The sequence below is a fragment of the Amblyomma mixtum genome, chromosome 2 (genome assembly GCF_055824585.1).
Source record: "Amblyomma mixtum isolate Tamu chromosome 2, ASM5582458v1, whole genome shotgun sequence".
NCBI classification, from domain to species: domain Eukaryota; kingdom Metazoa; phylum Arthropoda; class Arachnida; order Ixodida; family Ixodidae; genus Amblyomma; species Amblyomma mixtum.
The window spans coordinates 152956928-152974451 of record NC_143013.1 but is presented as its reverse complement, the minus strand read 5'-3'; the positions used below and the strand labels follow the sequence as shown (position 1 = coordinate 152974451).

Genomic DNA, 17524 nt, shown 5'->3' with positions numbered 1-17524 from the left:
GTACGGCCAGGGTGGAAGCTGTGTGAGAGCCCTCTTATGCTTCCTATGGCATCAAGACTGCCTGAACCGAGGCCCTCGCTAAGCAATTAAGCAAAGAAGGGAAGGGGAATGAGGGGCTCGTTATAAATCTCAGAGAAGCCAATAGAGATGGAAACCAAAGGACAAAGGGGATTTTTAATTATTCTTTATTTTGTGCCGTTGTTCGGTTTACAATATTACAGAATATGTTATCGCTTAAAGCTAATTGATTAGAAAACGAGAAGAAGAAACAACGACATGCCGCGGGTGGGATCCGAACCCACGACTTCCGAATCACGCGTCCGGTGCTCTACCGCTGAGCTACGGCTACGGCTGTCAAATCTTCTGCTTTCGGGGGTATTTATGTTTACAAATAACCAAACCTTGAGAGCGTTCTTCAGCGCCACAAACGTTTTTAAGTGGCGGACGTAGCACGTCCTGAGTTACTGCTTATACGACGTAGAACGTCGTCGAACAGCGAGCGTGGAAGCTGTGTGAGAACCCTCTTAAGCATCCTATGGCGTCAAGGGTGCCAGAACCGAGGCCCTCACTAAGCAATTAAGCAAACAAGGGAAGGGGAATGAGGGGCTCGTTATGAATATGAGAGAAGCCAACAGCCACAGAAACCAAGAGACAGAGGGGATTTTTAATTAATTTTTTTATTTTGTGCTGTTGTTCGATTCAGAATATCACTGATTATGTTATCGCTTCAAGCTAATTGATTAGAAAACGAGAAGAAGAAACAACGACATGCCGCCGGTGAGATCCGAGCACACGACCTCCGAATTACGCGTCTGTTGCTCTGCCACTGAGCACCGGCAACGGGTGCCAAATCTTCAGCTTTCGGGGCTATTTATATTTAAAAATAACCTAACCTTGAGAGTCAATGATAGAGAGAGGGTGCGGTAGATGGTCCTTGGCGATCACAAAATGAACAAGGGAGGGGAAAACCTCAGGTTGCTAGAGCCAACGTTTCGACAAGGGGACTTGTCTTCGTCTGGGCAAAGCGTTCATCATCGGCAGGGATTAAATAGGGCCTTCGCTCCGAGGAGGAAGGCCCCGGGGGTGGGGAAGGAAAGTGGTGTGGGAGGGGATGCGTGTCAGGAAGGGGAGGGAGGTGAATCATGATTCGTTAGGCTGCAATAGTGGAACAACTTATATCCGGGGTGTGTGTAATGAACAAAAGGCTTTGAAGGGGCTGCGATGGGGGAATGGGATGAGGCGCTGGGTGAACCTGCAAAACTCAGATAAAAGGTTTAGTCAGCGTGGTACAGGGAAATGAGAACAAGGAAAAAAAAAAGGGCTGGCACTGGAAGTAGAAAGGAAGGGGGACATTTCCAAGGAAGGACAAGGCAGGGGGGGGGAATGGCTCGTGTTCAGAGAAAGCCAAAAAGTGGGGGCGGAGGGGGTAACAGGAGTGCCATGGTTTCCGAGAACTGGTAGCAGGGGATTAGGAGAAAAAGAAGAGAGAGAAAAAAAAAGGTGAACAAAGGGAGAGGGTGACAAGGCCGGAAATGGGGTGGAAGATATGACGTGGGAAGGGTGCAAGGAGCGATAGTATACTTATGTGAGGTTCTAGGAAATAGTCTGACCACGTACAAGACATTTGTTAATTTAAAATTATGCTGACCCTGGAATGTACCTGAGAGATTCCAGGTTTCCTCTGGACATGTTGATCCCTGTTGGTTGCAGTGTTTTAAATTTGTGGATTAGGAATGCTTCTCTGTATTTTCTGTCCCTAGTCGATTTCAAGCCTGACTGAAGAATGAACAATTTGAGTTCGTCGAATTTGTGATGGCGTTGATTAAAATGGGTCGACACTGCCTTCTGTTCATTCCGTGTTGTGTCAGCCCGGTGCCCGTTTAATCTGGCACTCATTGTTTGTCCGGTTTCTCCGATATATTGTTTCTGGCAGTAGGAGCACTGGAGCATGTAGATAATATTGGACGATGTGCAGTCAAAACTGCTCTTTATATCGAAACTGAAATCGCTTGCCGTACTTTTAACCGTAGTGTCCCTTTGTAAATGTTTGCATGTCTTGCATCTAGGTCGAGAGCATGAAGTTACTGTCGGTGGTGGTTTCTTACCGAGCCTAGCATGCACACAAACCTGAGGGACATCCTGGTGCATGCTAGGCTCGGTAAGAAACCACCACCGACAGTAACTTCATGCTCTCGACCTAGATGCAAGACATGCAAACATTTACAAAGGGACACTACGGTTAAAATTACGGCAAGCGATTTCAGTTTTCGATATAAAGACCAGTTTTGACTGCACATCCTCCAATATTATCTACATGCTCTAGTGCTCCTACTGCCAGAAACAATATATCGGAGAAACCGGACAAACAATGAGTGCCAGATTAAACGGGCACCGGGCTGACACAACACGGAATGAACAGAAGGCAGTGTCGACCCATTTTAATCAACGCCATCACAAATTCGACGAACTCAAATTGTTCATTCTTCAGTCAGGCTTCAAATCGACTAGGGACAGAAAATACAGAGAAGCATTCCTAATCCACAAATTTAAAACACTGCAACCAACAGGGATCAACATGTCCAGAGGAAACCTGGAATCTCTCAGGTACATTCCAGGGTCAGCATAATTTTAAATTAACAAATGTCTTGTACGTGGTCAGACTATTTCCTAGAACCTCACATAAGTATACTATCGCTCCTTGCACCCTTCCCACGTCATATCTTCCACCCCATTTCCGGCCTTGTCACCCTCTCCCTTTGTTCACCTTTTCTTTTTTTCTCTCTCTTCTTTTTCTCCTAATCCCCTGCTACCAGTTCTCGGAAACCATGACACTCCTGTTACCCCCTCCGCCCCCAATTTTTGGCTTTCTCTGAACACGAGCCATTCCCCCCCCCCCCTGCCTTGTCCTTCCTTGGAAATGCCCCCCTTCCTTTCTCCTTCCAGTGCCAGCCCTTTTTTTTTCCTTGTTCTCATTTCCTTGTACCACGCTGACTAAACCTTTTATCTGAGTTTTGCAGGTTCACCCAGCGCCTCATCCCCTTCCCCCATCGCAGCCCCTTCAAAGCCTTTTGTTCATTACACACACCCCGGATATAAGTTGTTCCACTATTGCAGCCTAACGAATCATGATTCACCTCCCTCCCCTTCCTGACACGCATCCCCTCCCACACCACTTTCCTTCCCTTCCCCCGGGGCCTTCCTCCTCGGAGCGAAGGCCCTATTTAATCCCTGCCGATGATGAACGCTTTGCCCAGACGATGACAAGTCCCCTTGTCGAAACGTTGGCTCTAGCAACCTGAGGTTTTCCCCTCCCTTGTTAACCTTGAGTGTTCATCAGCGCCACGCACGTTCTTAAGTGGCGGACGTAGCATGTCCTGAGTTACTGCTTATATGTCGTAGAACGTCGTCAAGCAGCGAGGGTGGAAGCTGTGTGAGAACCCATTTATGCTTCCTATGGCGTAAAGACTGCCAGAACCGAGGCCCTGGCTAAGCAATTAAGCAAACAAGTGAAGGGTAATGAGGGGCTCGTTATAAATCTGAGAGAAGCAACAGCCACGGAAACCAAGGGACAGAGGGGATTTTTAATTATTTTTTATTTTGTGCTGTTGTTCGGTTTAGAATATTACTGAAAATGTTATCGCTTAAAGCTAATTGATTAGAAAACGAGAAGAAACAACGACATGCCGCCGGTGGGATCCGAACCCACGACCTAAGAATTACGAGCCCGGTGCTCTACCGCTGAGCTAAGGCGACGGCTGCCAAATCTTCTGCTTTCGAGTGTATTTATGTTTACAAATAACCTAACCTTGAAAGTGTTCATCAACGCCACCCACGTTCTTAAGCGGCGGACGTAGCAGGTCCTGAGTTACCGCTGATATGACGTAGAACGTCGTCGAACGGTGAGGGTGAAAGCTGTGTGAGAACCCTCGAATGCTTCCTATGGCGTCAAGGCTGCCGGAACCGATGCCCTCGCTAAACAATTAGGCAAACAAGGAAAGGGGAATGGGGGCTGGTTATAAATATGAGAGAAGCCAACAGCCACGGAAACCAAGGGACAGAGGGTATTTTTATTTTTTTTTTATTTTGTGCAGTTGTCCGGTTTAGAATATTACTGAATATCTTATCGCTTCAGGCTAATTGATTAGAAATCGAGAAGAAGAAACAACGACATGCCGCCGGTGGGATCCGAGCCCACGACCCCCGAATTACGCGTCCGGTGCTCTACCGCTGAGCTACGGCCACGGCTGTCAAATCTTCGGCTTTCGGGGGTATTTATATTTACAAATAACCTAGCCTTGAGAGTGCTCATCAGCGCCACGCACGTTCTTAAGTGGCGAACGTAGCACGTCCTGAGTTACCGCTGATATGACGTAGAATGTCGTCGAACGGCGAGGGTGGAAGCTTTGTGAGCACCCTCTTATTCTTCATATGGTGTCAAGACTGCCTGAACCGATGCCCTCGCTAAACAATTAGGCAAACAAGGAAAGGGGAATGAGGGGCTGGTTATAAATATGAGAGAAGCCAACAGCCACGGGAACCAAAGGACAAAGTAGATTTTTAATTATTTTTTACTTTGTGCGGTTGTTCGGTTTAGAATATTACTGAATATGTTATCGCTTAAAGCTAATTGATTAGAAAACGAGAAAAACAACGACATGCCGGTGGTGGGATCCGAGCCCACGACCTCCGAATTACGTGTCCGGTGCTCTGCCGCTTACCTACGGCTACGGCTGTCAAATCTTCGGCTTTCGGGGGTATTTATATTTACAAATAACCTAGCCTTAAGAGTGCTCATCAGCGCCACCCACGTTCTTAAGCAGCGGACGTAGCAGCTCCTGAGTTACCGCTGATATGACGTAGAACGTCGTCGAACGGCGAGGGTGGAAGCTATGTGAAAACCCTCTTATACTTCCTATGGCGTCAAGGCTGCCAGAACCGAGGTCCTCGCTAAGCAACTAGGCGAACAAGGAAAGGCGAATGAGGGGCTGGTTATAAATATGAGAGAAGCCAACAGCCACAGAAACCAAGAGACAGAGGGGATTTTCAATTACATTGTTTATTTTGTGCTGTTGTTTGGTTTAGAATATTACTGAATATGTAATCGCTTAAAGCTTATTGATTAGAAAATGAGAAGAAGAACCAACGAAATGCCGCCGGTGGGATCCGTGCCCACGACCTTCGAATTACGCGTGCGGTGCTCTACCGCTGAGCTACGGTGACGGCTGTCAAATCTTCTGCTTTCGGGGGTATTTATGTTTACAAATAACCTAACCTTGAGAGTGTTCATCAGCGCCACGCACGTTCTTAAGTGGCGGACGTAGCACGTCTTGAGTTACCGCTGATATGACGTAGAACGTCGTCGAACGGCGAGGGTGGAAGCTTTGTGAGAACCCTCTTATACTTCCTATGGCGTCAAGGATGAGATAACCGAGGCCCTCGCTAAGCAATTAAGCAAACAAAGGAAGGGGTATGATGGGCTCGTTATAAATCTGAGAGAAGCCAACAGCCACGGAAACCAAGGGACAAAGGAGATATTTATTTATTTTTTATTTTGTGCTGTTCGATTTATAATGTTACTGAATCTGTTATCGTTTAAAGCTAATTGATTAGAAAAGCCGAAGAAAAAACAACCACATGCCACCGGCGGGATCCGAACCCATGACCTCCGCATTACGCGTCCGGTTCTCTACCGCTGAGCTGCGGCGACGGTTGTCAAATCTTCTGCTTTCGGGGGTATTTATGTTTACAAATAACCTAACCTTGAGAGTGTTCATCAACGCCACCCACGTTCTTAAGCGGCGGACGTAGCAGGTCCTGAGTTACCGCTGATATTACGTAGAACGTCGTCGAACAGTGCGGGTGGAAGCTGTGTGAGAACCCTCTTATGCTTCCTATGGCGTCAAGGCTGCCATAACCGATGCCGTCGCTAAACAATTATGCAACCAAAAAAAGGGGATTGAGGGGCTGGCTATAAATAAGAGAGAAGCCAACTGCCACGGAAACCAAAGGAAAGAGGGGATTTTTAATTATTTTTTTATTTGGGCTGCTCGGTTTAGAATATTACTGAATATGTAATCGCTTAAAGCTAATTGATTAGAAAACGACAAGAAGTAACAACGACATGCCGCCGGTGGGATCCGAGCCAACGACCTCCGAATTACGCGTGCGGTGCTCAACCGCCTAGCTACGGCGACGGCTGTCAAATCTTCTGCTTTCGGGGGTATTTAAATTTGCAAATAACCTAACCTTGAGAGGGTTCATCAGCGCCACGCACGTTCTTAAGTGGCGGACGTAGCACGTCCTGATTTACCGCTGATATGACGTAGAACGTCGTCGAACGGCGAGGTTGGAAGCTGTGTGAGAACCCTCTTATACTTCCTATGGCGTCAAGGATGAGATAACCGAGGCCCTCGCTAAGCAATTAAGCAAACAAGGGAAGAGGAATGGGGGGCTCGTTATAAATCTCAGAGAGGCCGAAAGCCACGGAAACCAAGGGACAAAGGCGACTTTTAATTATTTTTTATTTTGTGCCGTTGTTCGATTTAGAATATTACAGAATATGTTATCGCTTAAAGCTATTTGATTAGAAAAGGAGAAGAAAAAACAACCACATGCCGCCGGTGGGATCCGAACCCACGACCTCCGAGTAACGCGTCCGGTGCTCTAGCGCTGAGCTACGGCTACGGCTGTGAAATATTCTGCTTTCAGGGGTATTTATGTTTACAAATAACCTAACGTTGAGAGTGTTCATCAGCGCCACGCACTTTCTTAAATGCTGGACGCAGCACGTCCTTAGTTACTGCTTATATGACGTCGAACGTCGTCAAAGAGCGAGGGTGGAAGCTGTGTGAGAACCCTCTTATGCTTTCTATGGCGTCAAGGATGCCCGAACCGAGGCCCTTGCTAAGCAATTAAGCAAAGAAGGAAAGGGAATCAGGGGCTCGTTATGAATATGACAGAAGCCTACACCCAGAGAAACCAAGAGCAGAGGGGGTTTTTCATTCATTTATTTATTTTGTGCTTTTGTTCGATTTAGGATATTACTGAATATGTTATCGCTTGAAGTTAATTGATTAGAAAACGAGAAGAAACAACGACATGCCGCCGGTGAGATCCGAGCACACGACCTCCGAATTACGCGTGCGGTGCTCTACCGCTGAGCTACGGCGACGGCTGTCAAATCTTCTGCTTTCGGGGGTATTTATGTTTACAAATACCCTAACCTTGAGAGTGTTCATTGGCGCCAACCACGTTCTTAAGCGGCGGACGTAGCACGTCTGAGTTATCGCTGATATGACGTAGAACATCGTCGAACGGCGAGGGTGGAAGCTATGTGAGAACCCTCTTATGCTTCCCATGGTGTCAAGGCTGCCAGAAGCGAGGCCCTCGCTAAGCTAATAAGAAAACAAAGGAAGGGGTATGATGGGCTCGTTATAAATATGAGAGAAGCCAACAGCCACGGAAACCAAGGGACAAAGGTGATATTTATTTATTTTTTATTTTTTGCTCTTCGATTTATAAAGTTACTGAATCTGTTATCGTTTAAAGCTAATTGATTAGAAAAGCCGAGGAAAAAACAACCACATGCCACCGGCGGGATCCGAACCCATGACCTCCGCATTACGCGTCCGGTTCTCTACCGCTCAGCTGCGGCGACGGTTGTCAAATCTTTTGCTTTCGGGGTATTTATGTTTACAAATAACCTAACCTTGAGAGTGTTCATCAACGCCACCCACGTTCTTAAGCGGCGGACGTAGCAGGTCCTGAGTTACCGCTGATATTACGTAGATCGTCGTCGTACGGTGCTGGTGCAAGCTGTGTGAGAACTGTCTTATGCTTCCTCTGGCGTCAAGGCTGCCAGAACCGATGCCCTCGCTAAACAATTATGGAACCAAAGAAAGGGGATTGAGGGGCTGGCTATAAATATGAGAGAAGCCAACTGCCACGGAAACCAAGGGAAAGAGGGGATTTTTAATTATTTTTTTTGGGGCTGTTGTTCGGTTTAGAATATTACTGAATATGTAATCGCTTAAAGCTAATTGATTAGAAAACGACAAGAAGTAACAACGACATGCCGCCGGTGAGATCCGAGCACACGACCTCCGAATTACGCGTGCGGTGCTCTACCGCTGAGCTACGGCAACGGCTGTCAAATCTTCTGCTTTCGGGGGTATTTATATTTACAAATAACCTAACCATGGGAGTGTTCACCAGCGCCACGCACGTTCTTAAGTGGCGGACTTAGCACGTCCGGAGTTGCCGCTGGTATGACGTAGAACGTCGTCGAATGGCGAGGGTGGAAGCTGTGTGAGAACCCTCTTATACTTCCTATGGCGTCAAGGATGAGAGAACCGAGGCCCTCGCTAAGCAATAAGCAAACAAGGGAAGAGGAATGAGGGGCTTGTTATAAATCTGAGAGAGGAGAACAGCCACGGTAACCATGGGAAAGACGGGATTTTTAATAATTTATTTATTTTGTGTTGTTGTTCGATTTAGATTATTACTGAATATGTTATCGCGCGAAGCTAATTGATAAGAAAAGCAGCAGAAAAAACAACCACACGCCGCCGGTGGGATCCGAACCCACGACCTCTGATATACGCGTCCGGTGGTCTACCGCTGAGCTACGGCGACGGCTGTCAAATAGTCTGCGTGGGGGGGTATTTATGTTTACAAATACCCTAACCTTAAGAGTGTTCATCAGCGCCACCCACGTTCTTAAGCGGCGGACGTAGCAGGTCCTGAGTTACCGCGGATATGACGTAGAACGTCGTCGAACGGCGAGGGTGGAACCTGTGTGAGAACCCTCTTATACTTCTTATGGCGTCAAGGCTGCCAGAGCCGAGGTCCTCGCTAAGCAATTAGGCGAACAAGGAAAGGCGAATGAGGGGCTGGTTATAAATATGAGAGACGCCAACAGCTACAGAAACCAAGAGACAGAGGGGATTTTCAATTACTTTGTTTATTTTGTGCTATTGTTCGGTTTAGAATATTACTGAATATGTAATCGCTTAAAGCTTATTGATTAGAAAATGAGAAGTAGAACCAACGAAATGCCGCCGGTGGGATCCGAGCCCACGACCTCCGAATTACGCGTGCGGTGCTCTACCGCTGAGCTACGGCGACGGATGTCAAATCTTCTGCTTTCGGGGGTATTTATGTTTACAAATAACCTAACCTTGAGAGTGTTCTTCAGCGCCACGCACGTTCTGAAGTGGCGTACGTAGCACGTCCTGAGTTACCGCTGATATGACGTAGAACGTCGTAGAACGGTGTGGGTGGAAGCTTTGTGAGAACCCTCTTATGCTTCCTATGCCATCAAGACTGCCAGAACCGAGGCACTCGCTAAGCAATTAAGCAAACAAGGGAAGGGGAATGAGGGGCTCGTTATAAATCTGAGAGAAGCCAACAGCCACGGAAACCAAAGGACAGAGGGTATTTGTAATTACTTTTTGTTTTGCGCTTTTGTTCGATTTAAAATATTCCTGAATATTGTAGCGTCCAACGCGAATAGAACATCGGCGCAGAGACGAAAACCCTGCGGCGGTCCCTCAGTGGTTCGAGCGCGCGCGCGAGAGACCACCATCTTCTTCCTCTACTAGCGCATGTACTACTTCTGTCTCTTCGAAGGCATGTATCACTGCCCCCCTCTTCTGCAGCATCGACACGATGCGGCTAGGAGAGAAAAGACAGCAAGAGGGTAGAACACAGCTGCAGGGAACCGCAGTTCAGTCAGGTAGCCGGTCGTGATAAGGCTTCATGCGAACAATGTGCACGACTTCAGTTCGGTGCGACCGGCGCGATGAAGAAGCTGTCGGGACGGGAGCATCTGCATAAGTCACTTCACTGATGCGGCGCACTACTTCGTACGGGCCGAAGTATCGGCGCAGAAACTTTTCAGAAAGCCCACGGCGACGAACAGGTGTCCAAATCCACACAAGGTCGCCGGGCGCGTAACTGACGTAACGGCGTGCAAGGTTGTACCTAGTGGCGTCAGTCTCCTGTTGGCGGTTAATTCGCAGGCGTGCCAATTGCCGCGCTTCCTCAGCACGCGGAACGAAGGTGTCTACGTCGAGGTCAGCGTCAGAGTCGCAGTAAGGGTCGACGGGCAACGTAGCATCCAATGGAGTGGTCACCTGCCGACCGAAGACAAGCTGAAAGGGAGTCAGTCGGGTTGTTTCCTGCAGGGCGGTGTTGTACGGAAACGTTACGTATGGCAGAATGGTGTCCCAAGTTCGATGCTCGACATCAACGTATATTGATAGCATGTCGGCTAGTGTGCGGTTGAGTCGCTCTACCAACTTGTTTGTCTGCGCGTGATACGCCGTAGCCCGTCGATGGGTCGTGTGCGTCAGAGTCATCACGGACTTGGTTAAGCGGGCCGTGAAAGCAGTTGCCCGGTCAGTAACAACAACGGCGGGTGCTCCATGACGCAAGACAATGTTGTGGACGAAGAACTGCGCCACTTCAGCAGCAGTGCCTTTGACAAGAGACGTGGTGTCTGCATACCGTGTGAGGTAGTCAGTCGCAACGACTATCCAAAGCTTTCCAGACGAAGACTTCGGAAATGGACCAAGGAGGTCCATGCCCACTTGTTGGAAAGGGGTCTTCGGTGGATCGACGGGTTGAAGAAATCCGGCTGGTTTCAATGGAGGAGTCTTCCGACGCTGGCATTCACGGCATGTTTTTACGTAGGCCCGCACCGATGGGAGTAACCTGGGCCAATAATACTTTTGTCTAATTCGCGCCAGTGTACGGCTGACACCAAGGTGGCCGGCGGATGGTGCATCATAACAGGCACTCAAGATCTCAGACAGCAGCTGTGATGGTACGACAAGTAGGAACACTTCTTCGCTGTTGGCAAAGTTGCGCTTGTAGAGAACAGCAGACCGTAAAGTGAAGGCGTGAAACCCTCGAAGAAAAACACGAGGAATGGGAGCTTCACTGCCTTCGAGGTAATTGATGAGCGGCGCTAACTCCGAGTCCGCCCTCTGAAGCTGCGCCATTTGGGTGGTACTAACAGAGCCCAGGAAAGGAAAATCATCGGTGGTTTCTTCGGTATTGATTGGGATAGGCGCGCGCGACAGACAATCCGCATCCTGATGCTTACGGTCAGACTTGTAAACTACTGTTAAGTCGTAATCTTGCAGGCATAAGCTCCATCTAGCCAAGCGTCCTGAGGGGTTTTGAGGCTCGCCAGCTAGCATAAGGAGTGGTGGTCGCTTACCACACGGAAGGGTCGTCCGTAGAGGTACGGTCGGAACTTGCAGATGGCCCATATCACTGCAAGACATTCTTTTTCCGTCGTAGAATAATTGGTCTCGGAGCGCGTAAGTGTTCGACTAGCATAACTGATGACCCGTTCTGCACCGTCTTGCCACTGGATCAGTACTGCACAGAGGCCAACATTGCTGGCGTCAGTGTGGATGTCCGTGGCAGCATGCTGGTCGAAATGACCGAGTATCGGAGTGCTTTGCAGACGGCTGCGAAGCTCGATAAATGCAGCCTCTTCATCGGTCCCCTACAGGAAGGGCGTGTCGTCACGGGTCAGTGCGTTCAGCGGTTCCGCGATGTTCGAGAAATCTTGAATAAAGCGCCTAAATAGGAACACAGGCCCAAAAACCGGCGAACGGCCTTCTTGTCAGTTGGGCGTGGAAAACCTGAGACGGCAGCGGTTCTGTCAGGGTCCGGGCGAACACCTTGTGCGCTGACAACGTGACCAAGAAAGCGAAGTTCCTCAAAGCCAAAATGGCATTTCTCGGCTTTGATGGTGAGTTGCGCGGATTTGAGCGCTTGCAGCACAATGCGCAACCGCTCCAAGTGTTGGTCAAAGGTGGTCGAAAAGATAACGACATCGTCTAGGTACACCAAGCAGGACTGCCATTTCAAGCCGGAGAGAACAGTGTCCATCATGCGTTGGAACGTGGCCGGTGCTGAGCACAGACCAAATGGAAGCACTTTCATTTCATTTTATTTATTTGTCCCTTAAAGGCCCGAAGGCATTACACAAGGGGGGGGGGGGGGGGCGTACATACAGGTTGGAGGTTAGTGGCAGAGAACACACACAAAAAAAGAAAGGGGGAAAAATACACGGGGTACAAAAAGAGTACAATAATATACAAACTAAAAGCAAGAAATATACATACAAAAAGAAAACAAGGAACAGTTGGCACTTCGGTGTCGCAGTATGAATATGTTTATGAGAAGTGATTAGCAAGTTTTTCGCGGAAAAGGCGGCGATCGGAGCATGTTATGTTGTCGGGAAGGCCATTCCAGAGCACTATGTCGTCGGGAAAAAAATGAACTGCTCATTGCGGAGGTGCGGGTTTTAATGCGTGCGATTGGGTTACTGTGGTTTAGGCGGGATGACGTACGTGGGGGTGGCTGCAGCAACAAATGTCTTGGTGAGCGATAAAAGAAAGAGTGAAAGAGGCATAGCCGAGAAATAACACGGCGAGTTGCTAGTGTTTGAAGGCCGACGGATCGTTTTAGTAATGTTACGCTGGTATTTCTTGAGTACTGCGATGTAATGAAACGGACGGCGCGATTTTGAATGGCTTCAAGGTCTGAGATGAGATACGATTGTGATGGATGCCAGACAGATGACGCGTACTCCAGTTTAGGACGTACGAATGTTATATATGCCAACTTTTTTACTTCAGGTGATGCAGATTTTTGATTGCGCCGGAGAAAACCAAGTGTGCGTGATGCTTTGGAACAGATGGTCTGAATGTGTGTTTTCCATGACAGCGATGATGTGATGTGTACTCCTAGGTAGTTATAAGATGATGTTCTGGTGACGGTGACCGATTTTATGTTGTAAGTGCTATCAATAACTGTATTTTTTGCGGGAGAATGATATGGATTGGCATTTATTTAGATTATGAGGCATGTGCCATTTGTCACACCACGCGGAGATAGTGGTTAGATCCTGTTGAAGAGCGGCAATGGCGCTAGCGCCGTGGATGGGGCTGTAAATTGCGCAGTCATCTGCGAATAAACGTAGCGTGGATTTTATGTTGATCGGTAGGTCATTGATGTGGATGAGGATTAAAAGAGGTGGTAAGCCTCATATAGGCCGTCAGGCGTCACGAAAGCCATCTTCTCCCGGTCTCGCTCGTCCACTTCGATTTGCCAGTACCCACTTTTAATATCTAATGACGAGAAGTATCGGGCATTCCGCAATCGGTCGAGCGCGTCATCTGTCCTGGCCAGCGGGTAAACGTCCTTTTTGGTCACGTTAAGTTTCCTGTAGTCCGCGCAGAAACGCAGAGTATTGTTCTTTTTTTTTGACAAGAACCACAGGCGATGCCAACGGACTGGTGGACGGCTGACTGACATCGTCTGCAAGCATCTCGGCAACCTGATTCTGAATGGCTTCTCTCTCCACCGGGGAAACACGATAGGGGCGCTGGCAGACGAGTCGCGTAGTCTCATCAGTGATGATACGATGCTTGGCGAGTGGAGTTCGGCCGACCTTCGAGCACGTAGCGAAACAGTCCGCAATATCTGCCAAGAGGTCCGACAGAAGATCCCCCTGAACCGACGGCAGGGCAGGATTTATTCTGACTGACTGAAGAACGTGATGTGGGCCAGCATACTCCGGAGTGGGTGCTCCCACGGTGCACAAACCTGGAACCTCAACAACGTCGTGGAGGAAGGCAATAGCCATGCCTTTGGCCAGGTGCTGATATTCGTTGGCAAAGTTAGTCAGGAGGACGTGGGTGTGGCCGTCACGTAGTTGGACGAGAGCTCTTGCAACGGCAAGTCTCCGCTTAAGCAGCAGTGGACTATTGCTGTCCGCTAGGCCCTCGTAGTCGTGAAAGAGGTCATTCCGCACGAGAACCAGAACACTGCACCGCGGCGGCACCGTAACGTCGTTCTCGACAATGCGCAGGGCGTTGCTGCAGGGATCGCGGGAGTCAAAGCGCGCCACGGCCTGTTTGGTCGAGAACGTGACGCGTGCCTCCTGAAAGTCAATCACAGCGCCGTTCGACTGCAGGAAGTCGATCCCCAGAATCAAGTCTCTGGAACACTCGGGGAGTACAACAAATTGACCAACGTACGTGAAACCACTAATCCCAACTCTAGCCGTGCACTTGCCCACAGGGGAAATTAGGTGGCCACCAGCGGTGCGAATGGAGGTCCCCGTCCACGGTGTCAGAACCTTCTTGAGTTCTCCAGCAAAGGCACGGCTCATAACAGAGTAATCAGCACCGGTATCGAGCAGCGCGGTAATCTGAGTGCCATCAATTGTCACACACAAATCGGATGCAGCGTATCTGATACTGTCGCTGCCTCTCTCTGTCGAGGTATCGTCGGCTCGAGGGTTGCACGATGGAGGATCTTGACACGTTTCGACGTCAGCGGCCTTGCCTCCAGAGGTCGCTGGTGTTAGTTTTCCCGACGCGGACTCGGCGAGCGACGGCCAGCAGAGGTACTCTGGAGGCCAGGGCTGGAAGAGCGATAACGTAGAGGCGAAGGCGAACGGGACTCGCGCCTTCCAGAGTAGACAGGGTTCTGGCGTGCCCAGAGATGCTGCGCAATCTCATGCGGTCGTTCGCCGTTCTGAGGGCAAGGTGCGTCGGGATGGAAACCGCGAAGGCCGACTTGGCGGTCCGGACACGCTCGGTAGAGGTGACCAGGCTCCCCACAGTGGTAGCAAAGAGGCCTGCGGTCCGGTGTTCGCCACAAATCCGACTTGCGAGGGCGTGGACCAGCTGTAGCAGCGGCGATGTTACTGACGGGGGTCGTAGGGGTCATACCGTAGCCAGGCATGTTTGCGTGACACGTACCGATGTTGGTCACGCCAGGCGTCGGGGTAATGGGACCGTAGCCAGTCGTGCGACGTACAACGGATGCGTACGTAGGTCTCTCATCGAACCGGGGCGGCGCTTCGGGTACAGGAGGCGCCTGCGCAACCTGTCGCACCCCGTCCCTGACGACTTCGGTCAGCGCTGCCAGCGGCGCAGGTGGTGCAGCCTGGGGCAGATGGATCCGTTTAAGTTAGTTCGCGCAGTGTGTCTGCACTGCCTCTGAGACACGACGAAAAGCCTTCGGGCACCATGCTGTTGATGTCCCGGATGTACTGGCGGGCCCGATGCTGCAGCGTCGTCTCCATCGTGGTCGCCTCGGTTATAAATTCCGCCACCGTGCTTGGTGGGCTGCGCACGAGGCCCGCGAACAGATCCTGCTTAACCCCACCCTTGAGATGGCGCAGCTTCTTCTCCTCTGTCATGTCGGGGGCGGCGCGCTTGAAGAGACGGGCCATATCTTCGGCATACATGCGCACACTTTCGTTCGTGCGCTGATTTCGGGAGTGCAGCGCAGCTTCAGCCTTCTCCCGGCGGTCAGCGTTGGGGCACGTGGCCAGGAGACTCCGGCAAAACGCCTCCCAGGTGGGAAGGGTAGCCTCGTGGTTCTCAAACCACGTCCTGGCAGACTCTTCAAGGGCAAAGTAGACGTTATTTAGCTTGCGCTCGTCGCACCAACCGTTGTAGCGTGCCACCCGCTCGAAAGTCTCCAGCCAATCCTCAGCGTCTTCGAACACGTCACCGTGAAAAGATGGCGATGTTCGCGGTGGGTGGCAAAGGATCGGCGCCAGGGACCTGGTGTCAGCGGCCATGGCAGTTGGACTCGACGGTAGAGGCTGGATCGGCGGCGGGGGCCTGGTTTCAGTGGCCATGTCAGTTGGGCTCGGCGGTCAAAGTTGCGTCGTCCTTGTTGGCGGGGGAAGAAGCCCAAATTCAGGCGACTCTCCGCGGAGACGGCGGCAGGGTCGCTGGTGAACCGGTGTGAGGTCCGTAGTGACGCTCTACGGAGTGCGCGGGTCGGGAGGCGTACCCAGCACTGCTCCACCAAACTGTAGCGTGCAACGCGAATAGAACACCGGCGCTGAGACGAAAAACCTGCGGCGGTCCCTCAGTGGTTCGAGCGCGCGCGCGAGAGACCACCAACTTCTTCCTCTACTAGCGCATGCACTACTTCTGTCTCTTCGAAGGCATGTATCAATATGTTATTGCTTAAAGCTATTTGATTAGAAAAGCAGAAGAAAAAAAATTACCGACGATTACGTTACTTCCTAATGCGAAATTTGAGCGCAGCAAATAAGCTGTTCCACCTTTTCGATAGATTGAGGCAAAGAAATCGAGCAACACATGTATGCGCTATCACAGAATTTTTTTTTAGCAGACGGAGGACTTCCATCGGTCGTCTCGCTCATGGCTCAGAAAGAACTGGCAGATAATTTCGCAGTGGCGAACGGCAGCGGCAATTTCGGCTCGGGCGGTGCACATATACAGATCCGCCGCCACCGATCTGGCTCTCTGATTGCCACCGCACAGGGCGAACGGCAGCGGCAATTTCGGCTCGGGCGGTGCACATATACAGATCCACCGCCACCGATCTGGCTCTCTGATTGCCACCGCACAGGGCGAACGGCAGCGGCAATTTCGGCTCGGGCGGTGCACATATACAGATCCACCGCCACCGATCTGGCTCTCTGATTGCCACCGCACAGGGGTTGCATTGGAGGAGGAGCGAAGAAAGGAATTAAGTTCGAGCCGGCGCTTTGACAACCGGAGACTCGCAGGAAGAGGGGGGAGGGGGGCGGCGTGTACACCCAGCCGCAAACGATGGGGGCAGAAGCGCACGCAGCAAGCGGACAACACGATAAAGGGAGGAGGGAAGAGATAGCAGCGACTGACTGATGCCGCTGACGCCTATAGTGAGTCAACCCCAGCTGCGGATGAAAGGGGGGCGGAGCTGGTTACGAGGCCGACGCCGACGACAAGGGCCGACGACGACGCCGACGCGAAACCCAGGAACGGACGCCAAAGAGCTGCGCTCTAAAAACAACCACATGCCGCCAGTAGGATCCGAACCCACGACCTCCGAATTACGCGTCCGGTGCTCTACCGCTGAGCTACGGCGACGGCTGTCAAATATTCTGCTTGGGGGGGGGGAGGGGGGTATTTATGTTTACAAATACCCTAGCCTTGAGAGTGTTCATCAGCGCCACCCACGTTCTTAAGCGGCGCACATAGCAGGTCCTGAGTTACCGCTGATATGACGTAGAACATCACAGAACTGTGAGGGTGGAAGCTGTGTGAGCACCCTCTTATGCTTCCTATGGCGTCAAGACTGCCTGAACCGATGCCCACGCTAAACAATTAGGCAAACAAGGAAAGGTTAATGAGGGGCTGGTTATAAATATGAGAGAAGCCAACAGCAACGGAAAACAAGGGGCAGAGGGGATTTTAAATTATTTTTTATTTTGTGCTGTTGTTCGGTTTAGAATATTACTGAATATGTTATTGCTTAAAGCTATTTGATTAGAAAAGCAGAAGAAACAACGACATGCCGCCGGTGGGATCCGAGCCCTCGACCTCCGAATTACGCATCCGGTGCTCTACCGCTGAGCTACGGCGACGGCTGTCAAATCTTCTGCTTTCGGGGGTATTTATATTTAAAAATAACCTAACCTTTAGAGTGTTCATCAGCGCCACGCACGTTCTTAAGTGGC

General features: G+C 50.4%; 1 pseudogene; it reads right to left on the bottom strand.

Annotated features, from left to right (window-relative positions):
* Window positions 1-6933: 6933 nt before the first annotated feature.
* Window positions 6934-15121, bottom strand: LOC149361300 (uncharacterized; annotated as a pseudogene).
* Between the last annotated feature and the right edge of the window lie 2403 nt (window positions 15122-17524).